Genomic DNA, 10,596 nt, shown 5'->3' on the forward strand with positions numbered 1-10,596 from the left:
TGAGTAACGCATGTAGCGGAAGTGAAACCGAGGCCCTGTCCTTCTAATTCATGCTAAGCTGTCCTGTGGCCTTTTACGGGAACAGGGCCCCAGAAATAATTCTTCTAAATGTAGAGCACACTTGGCCAGTATTGGCAAACTTGACATGACCTAATGTTCTGCCACCGTGGTTCCCATTGCCAGCCCAAATGCTTAGTCAGGCAGCAGAGAAGCTGCGGCCGACAACACCAGAGCCTACGGGGAGTGCAGTTGTCTCGGCCCTCCCGACGTTTTCAGTCGAAACCGCGAGCTGCTTTGCCTACAGCGTCATTCAGTCTTAGTTGAAGCTATACTCCAGCGCATGCTTCATCTGCTCTGCCTTGGCCCTACCCTGAAACCTCCTTTGTTAGTTCACCTGGGCCCTGTCACCATTCTCTTTGACATCTGACAGCTTCAATGCCCCTGATCTGAGATGATTGATGTCTGGTTTGATGGATGGTTTGCATTTCTCAAACATGGCACCCAGCCTGAGCCGATGATAGCTAGAGACTCTTTCTAGCTCTCTGAAGTAAAGACTTGTCATAGATTTTCCCAGCAAGTTGCATGAAAAGATAACACGCTGCTATAGGAAGTCTCAGTCTCTCCATACCCAAGGGAGAGCAGAGTTCGCCATATAGTTTCTATTGATGTAGAATTTTGGGGTCCTCTAGCGGCTTTTACTGGGGGAAAGAGGAAAGCACGAGGAGTGGACTTGAACTCTGAGCTCAGGCACGCATGAAAGTCTGACCATGCGACCTGGAGCCACCATCTCAGAGTTGCTTCCTTCCTTCATTTTGAAGCGGGGCGATGCGTGCATCACTGAATCTTCATGAGAATAAGCAAGCGTGTTATTCCTAGCGCAGTGGTTCCCGTGTCTGATCCCTTCCTCTACTGACCAGCAGAAGCCACTTCATGGAAGGGATTCCTTTAAAGCACTAGAACTCATAAGGTAGCCTCCCCATTAATACATAGCCTGCAGGGGTTTAGCCACACGAGTTTGAGTAATTGGTTTGGCTTTGGAGTTTCCTTGTCATGGCCTCATTTAGTTTATATGAAAATGAATAGCCCTGAGCAGCCAAACGTTCTTCCGTGGTAAGCGCTCTCAAGACAAATCTGCACAAAGGCATTTAGTGTTCAAGAATCAAGTAGTTATATTTGAATGTTCCACGTGAAGACAGACTGTCCCGTTTATTCTAACGACTTTTGTGTGTCATTATTAGCATGGTGGCCTCATTTCTGTCTATATTCTATGATGAACGGAGATGTTGTAGTTGGAAGATAGGGACTACTCCTACCTGAGGCGCCCTCGAAAGCCTCTGGTAGTTTTCAGCAAGTTCTCCACGTTCCATTTTTTCACAATGACTGTAATGCTGTAAGCGGAGCTTCCAAAAGTTACAAGAAAATGTTACAGAGCAGGCACTGGCTGGGATTTAGAATCTCATTAATGCAGAATGAGATTCAATAACTCCATTTCTTCATCATTCGTTTACAGTTGCTAAAATAGACCTTTAATGTCTTTGCAGGAGATAGGTCAGCTTAGGCTCATTGCTGGTTTACTCCAAAGAAAAGCATTTCTATAAATTATTTTTGATATAATTTTTGGTCATTTCAGATTATGTCCCACCCAGCCTCCACATTTTTACAGTTCAAATTTGACATATATAATTACTAGCTTATATTTTCCTTTAAAGATACTGAATAGAAGTGATATTATGCAGAGTTTATAAAATGTAGAGTAAGTTGGAGGCTGGTTATTAAGTTAATAAAGGAGAATTTTTCTTCTAGTGAAACTTCTCTGATTTGATGGCGCTGATACGCCATGGAAGACACAGCCTGGAGCTTGAGAAAAGCTCTAACCTAGATTTCCAGGCCATTACCAACCAGTCTTGTCACCCTGGTTACATCTCATAATTCCGTAGTCGTTGGTTTCTTAATATCGGGTGGTTAAGCCAAAGAATCCCCACAGTTTCTCCTGTAAATTCAGTTTATAGGAACCCAATCTCTGTAAACCATGGCCTGAATTTCTGTCTCGGAAAATCTGAATCTCTTGTGGAATTTTTAACGGAGTCAGGAATTTTCCAAAGCGAGTTTCCATCATCCGCTCCCTTTTTCTGTTACGTGATGCTGAGGGTAGACTTCCGTATTTTCGCTATAGCGGCAGCGATTTATCTTTAAACTCCAGAACATGTGATGGGACAGAAAGAGTCAAGCTCACAGCCTTCCTTCCGCATCTCCTAGGATAACTAACTTACCCCACCAGCTTGGAAAAGGCTTGACTAACTCACTGCTGTTCTTCACAACACATCTCTCGAATTCTTGAGCAACGGATTCCCTGTTTGACTTAAACAGCTTGACATTAGTGAATCCACTCCGGTTTACCCCATCACAGCCCGTGACTTGAGTACTGACTTTAAAATCCCATTGTGTTTCTCACAATCCCTTTGCTACCTCTGACACCCTGAGTAAGGCTGCTGCTGGCCGACTGCTTTGTTTGAACATTTAGGACAACTCTTACTATTAAGAAAGAACTAGAATGAAAACGCAATATGTTTCGGCTGTAAAAGAGACCAACACATTTGGCAGTCAGCTTATTGTTTTAAAGTGCCTTTTGGGTGGAAAAATGAGAAAGCTGAAGGCTTTAGTAATGGTAGGAGGTGGGCGTGTGAACACCAGCAGCTGATTGCGGCAGCAGATAGTGTGAAGCTGCCGCTGGCCGAGAGAACCACATCCCTGGTTTAATTTTGACACCTTCTCAGCTCATGGTTTCACGGTGTGTGAATGCTGAAATCATCGGAACTGTCTTCATTCAAGAGGGTGGAAAGATTTCAACGCACGGCCTACAACTCAAACATAACCACGGATATCGCTTTAGTTTGAATTGCACAGTGAAGGAGATTAAACATATTTTATAGGCATTTATAGTGGCCCTGACCAGAAAGTCCCTCATTCTTCCCAGGCAGGAAGTTGCCAGGCGTCGCCCTGTGTGCTAAGTGTCTTCGACTGCACCCTGTTGTCAGCATTGTCACCACGGAGGAGACATATTATTCCTTCTCCTCTGGGTGCTGGAGATTCGCCATTCTACCAACAAACCAGCCATCTAAAACACAGAAATCTGATTATGATTCTTTGCTGCTAAAACATCCCCCGCGGATTCTTGCTGCCTTCAGTGTGATGTGAAGGCTTCCTTACCATCCGGTACCCACCCTGCTCCTTTATCTCCCATTGTATTTTCCATCTCTCTACTCCGCTCACTTAGCACACACTTCCTTCCCTCCGTACCTCGATAATACAGCACCTCCCCCCCCGCCGCTTTCAGTGGCTCCCCACTTCTTCACGTGAGAAACTGGTCGCCCAGCTGTCGCATGCTGTCATTTGTGCTATTCCTCCAGCACGCTGTTGATCTTCCAGTGCTTGCCACTTCGTGTACATCTTTGTCCCTAGAAGACACATCGTCCAGCTCTGTAGTTTGTCTTGAGAGAGAGAGAGAGAGAGAGAGAGAGAGAGAGAGAGAGAGAGAGAGATGCCCTTCTCATCCTTTACCTCACTCTTAGCACATTTGGCACAGAGCAGGCATTCACTAAATGTGCATCAAAAGAGTCCAAGAAAAAAAAAACTGTTGAGCATGGAATAACATTAAAAATGGGGGTTAGTTTTGGCAATTGTTGCTTTAAATTGTTTCTAATGCCATTGGAAGTGCTTCCATCTACAGTGTAAAAGTCAAAAATGGCCTGACACAACAAAAACTTAATGTCACACGACCAAAATAGCCACAATTAAAACGGCACCCATTCCCAACACATCTTTTTATTATTATTATTATGAATACAATGTTCTGTCTGTGTGTATGCCTGAAGGCCAGAAGGGGGCACCAGACCTCACTACAGATGGTTGTGAGCCACCATGTGGTTGCTGGGAATTGAACTCAGGACCTTGGGAAGAGCAGGCAATGCTCTTAACCACTGAGCCATCTCTCCAGCCCCTTCCCAGCACATATTAACTTTACCTGATAGAAGGAGGAGAGCTGTTTGAACTCGTGGCCTCTCCTTTCAGGTCGCAGGTATTTCTGGTATAGCAAAACCTTGGACATCTTCTCTGTCGCATTCAAAACAGTGGTAAACACTATCCCTGTCTCTCCAGTTTCTGTGAGGTTTCAGAGTTTCTGCTTTTCTTTTCATAATTTGCTTTCTGGGAAAATGCACCTCCCCAGCACTGTGGCTTTCCTAGGACAAACAGCCACCAACTCGGGATAAAACTCCAAAACAAAGACATACAGAAGTCTCAACAGATAACCTTCTGTGAGTTTGTGCCTACATCTGCCCACTAGTAAAGAGAAAACGAAACAACAAAGAAATTTAACGTGGGTCAATTAACGCGTCTTCTCCTTCCAGGTGGAGTTTGTCTAGTCCCTGAGTGTTAGGAGGGAGAGAAGGGTGTTTGCTCCCATCTGCTCCCTAGCTACCTCTTAAGGCGGTGGTTCTCCGAGGTGGAGTTTGTCTAGTACCTGAGTGTTAGGGGTAAGGAAGGGTGTTTGTGTTCATCCTCTCCCTAGCTATCTCTAAAGGCGGTGGTCCTCAGTCTTCCTAAAGCTGCCACACTGAGTTCCTCATGTTATGCCATCTCCCAACCATAAAACCTTTTCATTGCTGCTTCAAAACTGTAACTTTGCTACTGTCATAAATCATAATGTAAATATCTGATATGCAGGATGTTTGATACGCGACCTCTGTGGAAGAGTTGTCCGATGCCCGGAGAGGTTAACCCACAAGCTGAAAACCACCGTCTCAAGGGTTTGGCTGGTTTTGCTGTTTCTTTCCAAAGTGGATATGAACAAATGCTATGCTCATCTGGGTGGTGGTCAGCTGACAGTGGCTGCCGTCAGCTGACACTCTGAAACCAAAGTGGCAGGGTAGCGCTCTCTTCCAGAGCCAAGTGACGGGTCTCATTCTTTCAGATTGGAAGCTGTGCCCTAAGTTAGAAATGTCACACAAAGTGTATAGTGGATCTAGATAAATAAAAATACCATGTAGGTCTCAGTGTACATAGCATTATATTAATAAGTGAAGTTGGAACGATTTTTAGGGAACCGTGATTGTCAAGCAAATCTTGTATTATATTTTACTTAAGTTTATTTTTTAAAACAATCTTATTTTTTTTTAAATTTTACATACCCACTTTCTCGCCTCCTTCCACTCCCACCACCTTCCCCCAACCCCATCCCCTATCCACTCCTCAGAGAGGGTGAGGCCTCCCATGGGAAGTCAACAAAGTCTGTCACATCACTTGAGACAGGACCAAGGCCCTCTCCCCTGTAACTAGGCTGAACAAGGTATCCAACCATAGGGAGTGGGCTCCAAAAAGCCAGATCATGCACTAGGGATAAGAACTGGTTCCACTGTCAGTGTCTCCACAAACTGCCCAAGTCACACACTGTCACCCACATTCAGAGGGCCTAGTTCGGTCTTAGGAAGGTTCCCCAGCTGTCAGTTTGGAGTCAGTGAGCTCTCACTAGCTCGGGTCAGCTGTTTCTGTGGGTATCCCTATCATGGTCTTGTCGAGCAAGTGGTTGTAAACACTGAGCAAAATAATAATCGCTTTGATCTGCACAAAGAAAAGGGAAGAAAGAATTAAAAAATTAGAATAAAAAATGGCTTAATACCCACACGTGTACATATTAGAATGAAATTATGAAAAAAAGAAAAAATACCTTTTGAGGTATCAGCAATGATTATTTCAGGGCACCAAGATCATTGGTGGACTTCATAAGTTTGTTTCATTTTATTAATTTCCTAAATCTTCTATATTGAACATGTATTATTTTTAGAACAAAATCAACTGCCTCTGTAACTTCCTGCTTTTGAGGATGCTACTGAGCCAGTGGGGGCTGGGTGTGCAGTCCTGTTATGCATAAAGACCATGGCAGTGTGGATAACTCTGTTGAGCTAGAAACTCCTGTAGTGATGGGTGTGGACAGGCAGTCTGCGGTGTGGGTGGGTCACGGGGAAGAGTCTTCTGTGTCTTGTAGTGATGGTGTGGACAGACAGTCTTCAGTGTGGGTGGGTCACGGGGAAGGGTCTTCTGTGTCCTGTAGTGATGGGTATGGACAGACTGTCTTCAGTGTGGGTGGGTCACGGGGAAGAGTCTACTGTGTCCTGTAGTGATGGGTGTGGACAGGCAATCTGCAGTGTAGGTGGGTCATGGGGAAGGGTCTTCTGTGTCTTCAGGGACAGCTGTTACTCATCACCAACTCACCTTTGCAATGTCAAATTTTCATGGAAGCGAGATCTCTCATGGTTATTTGGAAACTGTAACGCTATAAATGGATTATTACTTTTTAAAACATCAACACTTTCTGCCAAATCAAAATATCTACAAAATATCCACAGGACGTGAATTTAAACTTTTGTTTAGGTGTTTTGGTTTATAATTTGATAACCCGGCTTACAGTGCTTCTGTATTGATACTGGCAAATAAATAAAAATACAGTAACATTTGTGAACTACAGACAGAGAAACTTCTCACTGCCTGGCGGTATGCAAACTCTGGCTTTCTAATGTCTAGGTCTTATCCCTTGTCCCCAAAGAGCTAAAATGCTCAAGGGCTAACCTGTATCAGATATCCCTGTAAGGCCACAATCTACTCTGTATTAGAAAGCAGGGAGCAGGCTGAGGGTGTGACTTGCTGGTAGAATGGGGAACAGCAGTGTGTGGAGTCCACTGAGGAAGCAGGGCGGGAGCTGGCTGGGCTGGAGGACCTGATGGGCTGATGTAAGTTTTGAAGATCACCAGTTTAAGGTCTTCGTGTCTTTTGACTTGGCACAGGCCCTGGTTTAGAAAAATGCCTAGAAGTGTTTGTTGGCTGATTCAGATGCAAGCCAGAGCTCTGACTCAGGATAGAGGGAGCTGGCCTGGAGTCTCTGCCACTTTTTGAGAATGAAGGAGGGTTTTCCTTTCCTGTGCACTGTGCGCCTTCCCCTCTGACCTTCTTCCCCTCCAGGCTCCGGAGAATTTCCCAACTCCGGAGGGTCACGCTGTTTTCCTATAACTTTCAACACTTCTGTCTGCCTCCTTCTTGCCCTTCCTCCTTTCTCCCCACCCTTCCCCGACCCCGAGCGCCCCCCCTTGCCCTTCCTCCCTTCTCCCAACCCTTCCCCGACCCGAAGCGCCCCCTCCCTTTCTTTTTCATCTCGTTTGGGAAATGCTCATTAGTTAACCGAGAGAGAGCAAGCGCACCGAGATGGAGCCCTGCACTTCCGCATTCCTCTTGAATCTTATCTGCCTTAGCCGCCTGCAGCGTGTGCCTTCTGTGTTCTCAGCTCCTGTTGCTCAATTCCCTCTCCACCGCCGGGGGTTGGGAAACCCTTCAAGTTGGGCAGTGAGGAAACGCTGGCATTCAGTAGTCATTGCCCTGAGGTGGAAGAAGCTCTCAACAAATAGGCGATTCATACTATTAGTGTGGACCGTGAGAAGCCAGTGATTCTAACAACCGGGTAACAAGTCGCTTAGCAACAAAATTAGAAGAGGAATATGGAGTGGTCAGTTGGTGACTCATTAAAATGCAATTTCTGGTGGTGCATTACTATTTTAGACATATAATTCTAGAGGTGTTCAAATGATTGCAGACCATCGCTACAGTAAAAGTCCTGTTCAACCTACTCATTTAGGTGGATAAGCTCTTTACAGGATTCACTTTTAAAAAGGAGCAAATTGGGGCCGGGTGGTGGTGGCACACACCTTTAATCCCAGCACACACACACACACACACACACACACACACACACACACACACAAAAGAGCAAAATGGATGTGTAATTATAACAATAATTAATATTAGCTGACAGATACACATAAATTAATTTAAAATAGGCTCTACTATCTGATCACATAATGCATTTACAATAATTTTTAAAATATCTAAATATGACCCTTATGTTTATTTACTAATATTATTTAAATATTCTATTGGTTGGCTTTTGTTTTTTTGAGACCGGTTTCTCTGTGTAGCCCTGGCTGTCCTGGAACTCACCCTGTAGACCAGGCTGGCCTTGAACTCAGATGTTCACCTGTTTCTACCTCTTGAGTTCTAGGATTCAAGGCGTACACCACCACCGCCTTATAGCTAAATATGCTATTTATGCCAATTAATCAAATTTATTTATATACTAACTACATACATTAGTTATTACTAGTAATAGTAACTACATAACAGAAAAGTGAGAGCAATTATAGAACCAGAGACTATTTCAATTTGTATGCTTATTATATCGTAAAAAATTGTGACAGAATTTTCAGTAGTGTATTTCAAACATCAAAATATGATACAATAAGTTGAGAAATTGGAATATAAATATGAATCCAAGGAGAAAAGAAGATGATGTGAAATTTGTGGCAGTAAAAGAGCTGGGGGCTGTAGCTGGGCGGTGGTGGCACATGCCTTTAATGCCAGCTACTCGGGAGGCAGAGGCAGGCGGATCCCTGTGAGTTCCAGGCCAGCCTGGTGTACATGAGCTAGTTCTAGGACAGGCTCCAAAGCTACAGAGAATCCCTGTCTCAAAAAACAAAACAAAAAAGAGCTGGAGGCTGCAATAGTTTAGTGGGTAGGAACTGCTGGTCGTGCTAGCATGGCTGTATGTGCTGTAATCCCAGAATTCCCAAGAGCTTTCAGATCAGGGAGAGACCGCGTCTCAAGGGCCGAGGTGGGGAGTAGGAGAGGCACAGCTGACACCCTCCTTTGCTCAGCTGCCCTGTTGGGTCTTGGACCTGCACACCCATGCACATTTATCATAGCCACACAGACACACAGACACACACACACACACGAAAGAGAGAGAGAGAGAGAGAGAGAGAGAGAGAGAGGGAACTACGCCCTGTGTCAAAGGATGAGTCGCACGGGGATCTCTGCTTCCGCGATGTGGATCCCTGGAGTCAAACTAGGGTTGTCAGACTTGGTAGCCAATGCCTTTGCCTGCTGAGCCATCTCACCGGCTGGATTATAGATATTTTTCAGAGCATACCAATGTCAGTGAAGATCTGCATGGTATTTGCAATCTTTTGGTTACGTATGAGTGATCTAGCAGTTTAACTTTAAACATTGTCAGTAGGTATCATACACCCCAAATCACATGCCTTGCCATTGATCAAATTGACGGCAAGGACTAGAGAACTGGCTCAGAGGTTAAGAGGGTGTGCTGCTCTTTCAGAAGCTCGAAGTTCAATTCCCCGCATCCATGTCTGTCATGATAGTTTGCTTGTGTTTTAACAAATAAAGCTTGCCTGAAGATCAGAGTGCAGAGCTAAGCCACTAGAGGCCAGGGAGTGGTGGCACACACCTCTAATCCCAGTACTTGGGAGGCCCACACCTCTAATCCCAGCACTAGGGAGGTGGAGACAGGAGTGGTTTGACTGGACAGAGAAAGGAATATTAGGTAGGAGGAGACAGGAGCTCAGTCTGAGGCAGCAGTCTGAGGACAGGATTGCCCCTTTGGTCTGAGCACTGGTAGAGGTAAGAACTCTAGCGGCTGGCCGCTCTGCTTCTCTGATCTTTCAGGCATGCTTTATTTGTAAAAACACAAACAAAATATCGCCCACTACACATGTCAAGTGACTCACAATTGCCTATAACTCCCATACGAGATCTGATCCCTCTAGCTTCCTTGGGCAGCCAAGCTCGTATGCACATGCCCATACAAAGATGCGCGCGCGCGCACGCACGCACGCACACACACACACACACAATTAAACAATTAAAAAAAATCTGAGGAAATATGAAAATCTGAAAATGTGAGAGAGAATATAAGGTTTTCCAAGCTGATTTTAGGAGCTATGCAAGTAAAAACCGAAGACACCTTGCTCAGCAGCCAGGCCTCAGACCTCAGGACTGAGTGGCACCCTGTTTATATCATCAGTGGAACCCTGTTTATATTTATACTGTCTGCTGGGAAGACGATCTCCACCTTTAGGCTTGTCCCAATCTGTTCTATCGTTTTCTTCTTCAGTAAGCAGATAGCAAGGAACGCCACCTGGGAATCTCCATCATCGGCCACTACTCAGTAACAAAGAAGCAATCTTCTAAAACGTTTAGCTTTAAATAACTTGTAAGTGTAGAGACTCACAAGCATAGGACTCTAGGCCTTCTCTGAGCACAGATTTCTGTTCCAACCACACGCGACAGGTCCACCTGGGATGTGCCTTCGACTCTGCCCACATCAGGCCCGTCTTCCAGTTCTGAAACAGTTACCTTCTCCAGTCCCCGACTAGGCTTTCTTCTCAGCAACTGCCTGTTTCTCAGAGTCAGGCATCTGTGACCTTGCTCCTGGGTTACCTCAGGAGGGGGCGTGAGACTGAAAAGGGGGAGAGAGCCTGACTTTGACGGTGGACTCAAGCAGGGAATTCTTCAAACAGTGTTCCGTTTAGCTTCCCAGGGAGCTCTTAGCCCTGGTCCTGCTCTTGCTTCCGGTTTCAGGCAGCCTTGAGCCCGCTCTGGTGCGGTAACCGGTGGAAAAAACGGAGACTTCCTCCTTCCTCAGCGTGATTTCAATTCTGCTGCTCCTTTTCAGTACATTTATTGCCGTCTCATTTGTAT

Source organism: Arvicola amphibius, chromosome 18 (genome assembly GCF_903992535.2).
Source record: "Arvicola amphibius chromosome 18, mArvAmp1.2, whole genome shotgun sequence".
Lineage (NCBI taxonomy): Eukaryota > Metazoa > Chordata > Mammalia > Rodentia > Cricetidae > Arvicola > Arvicola amphibius.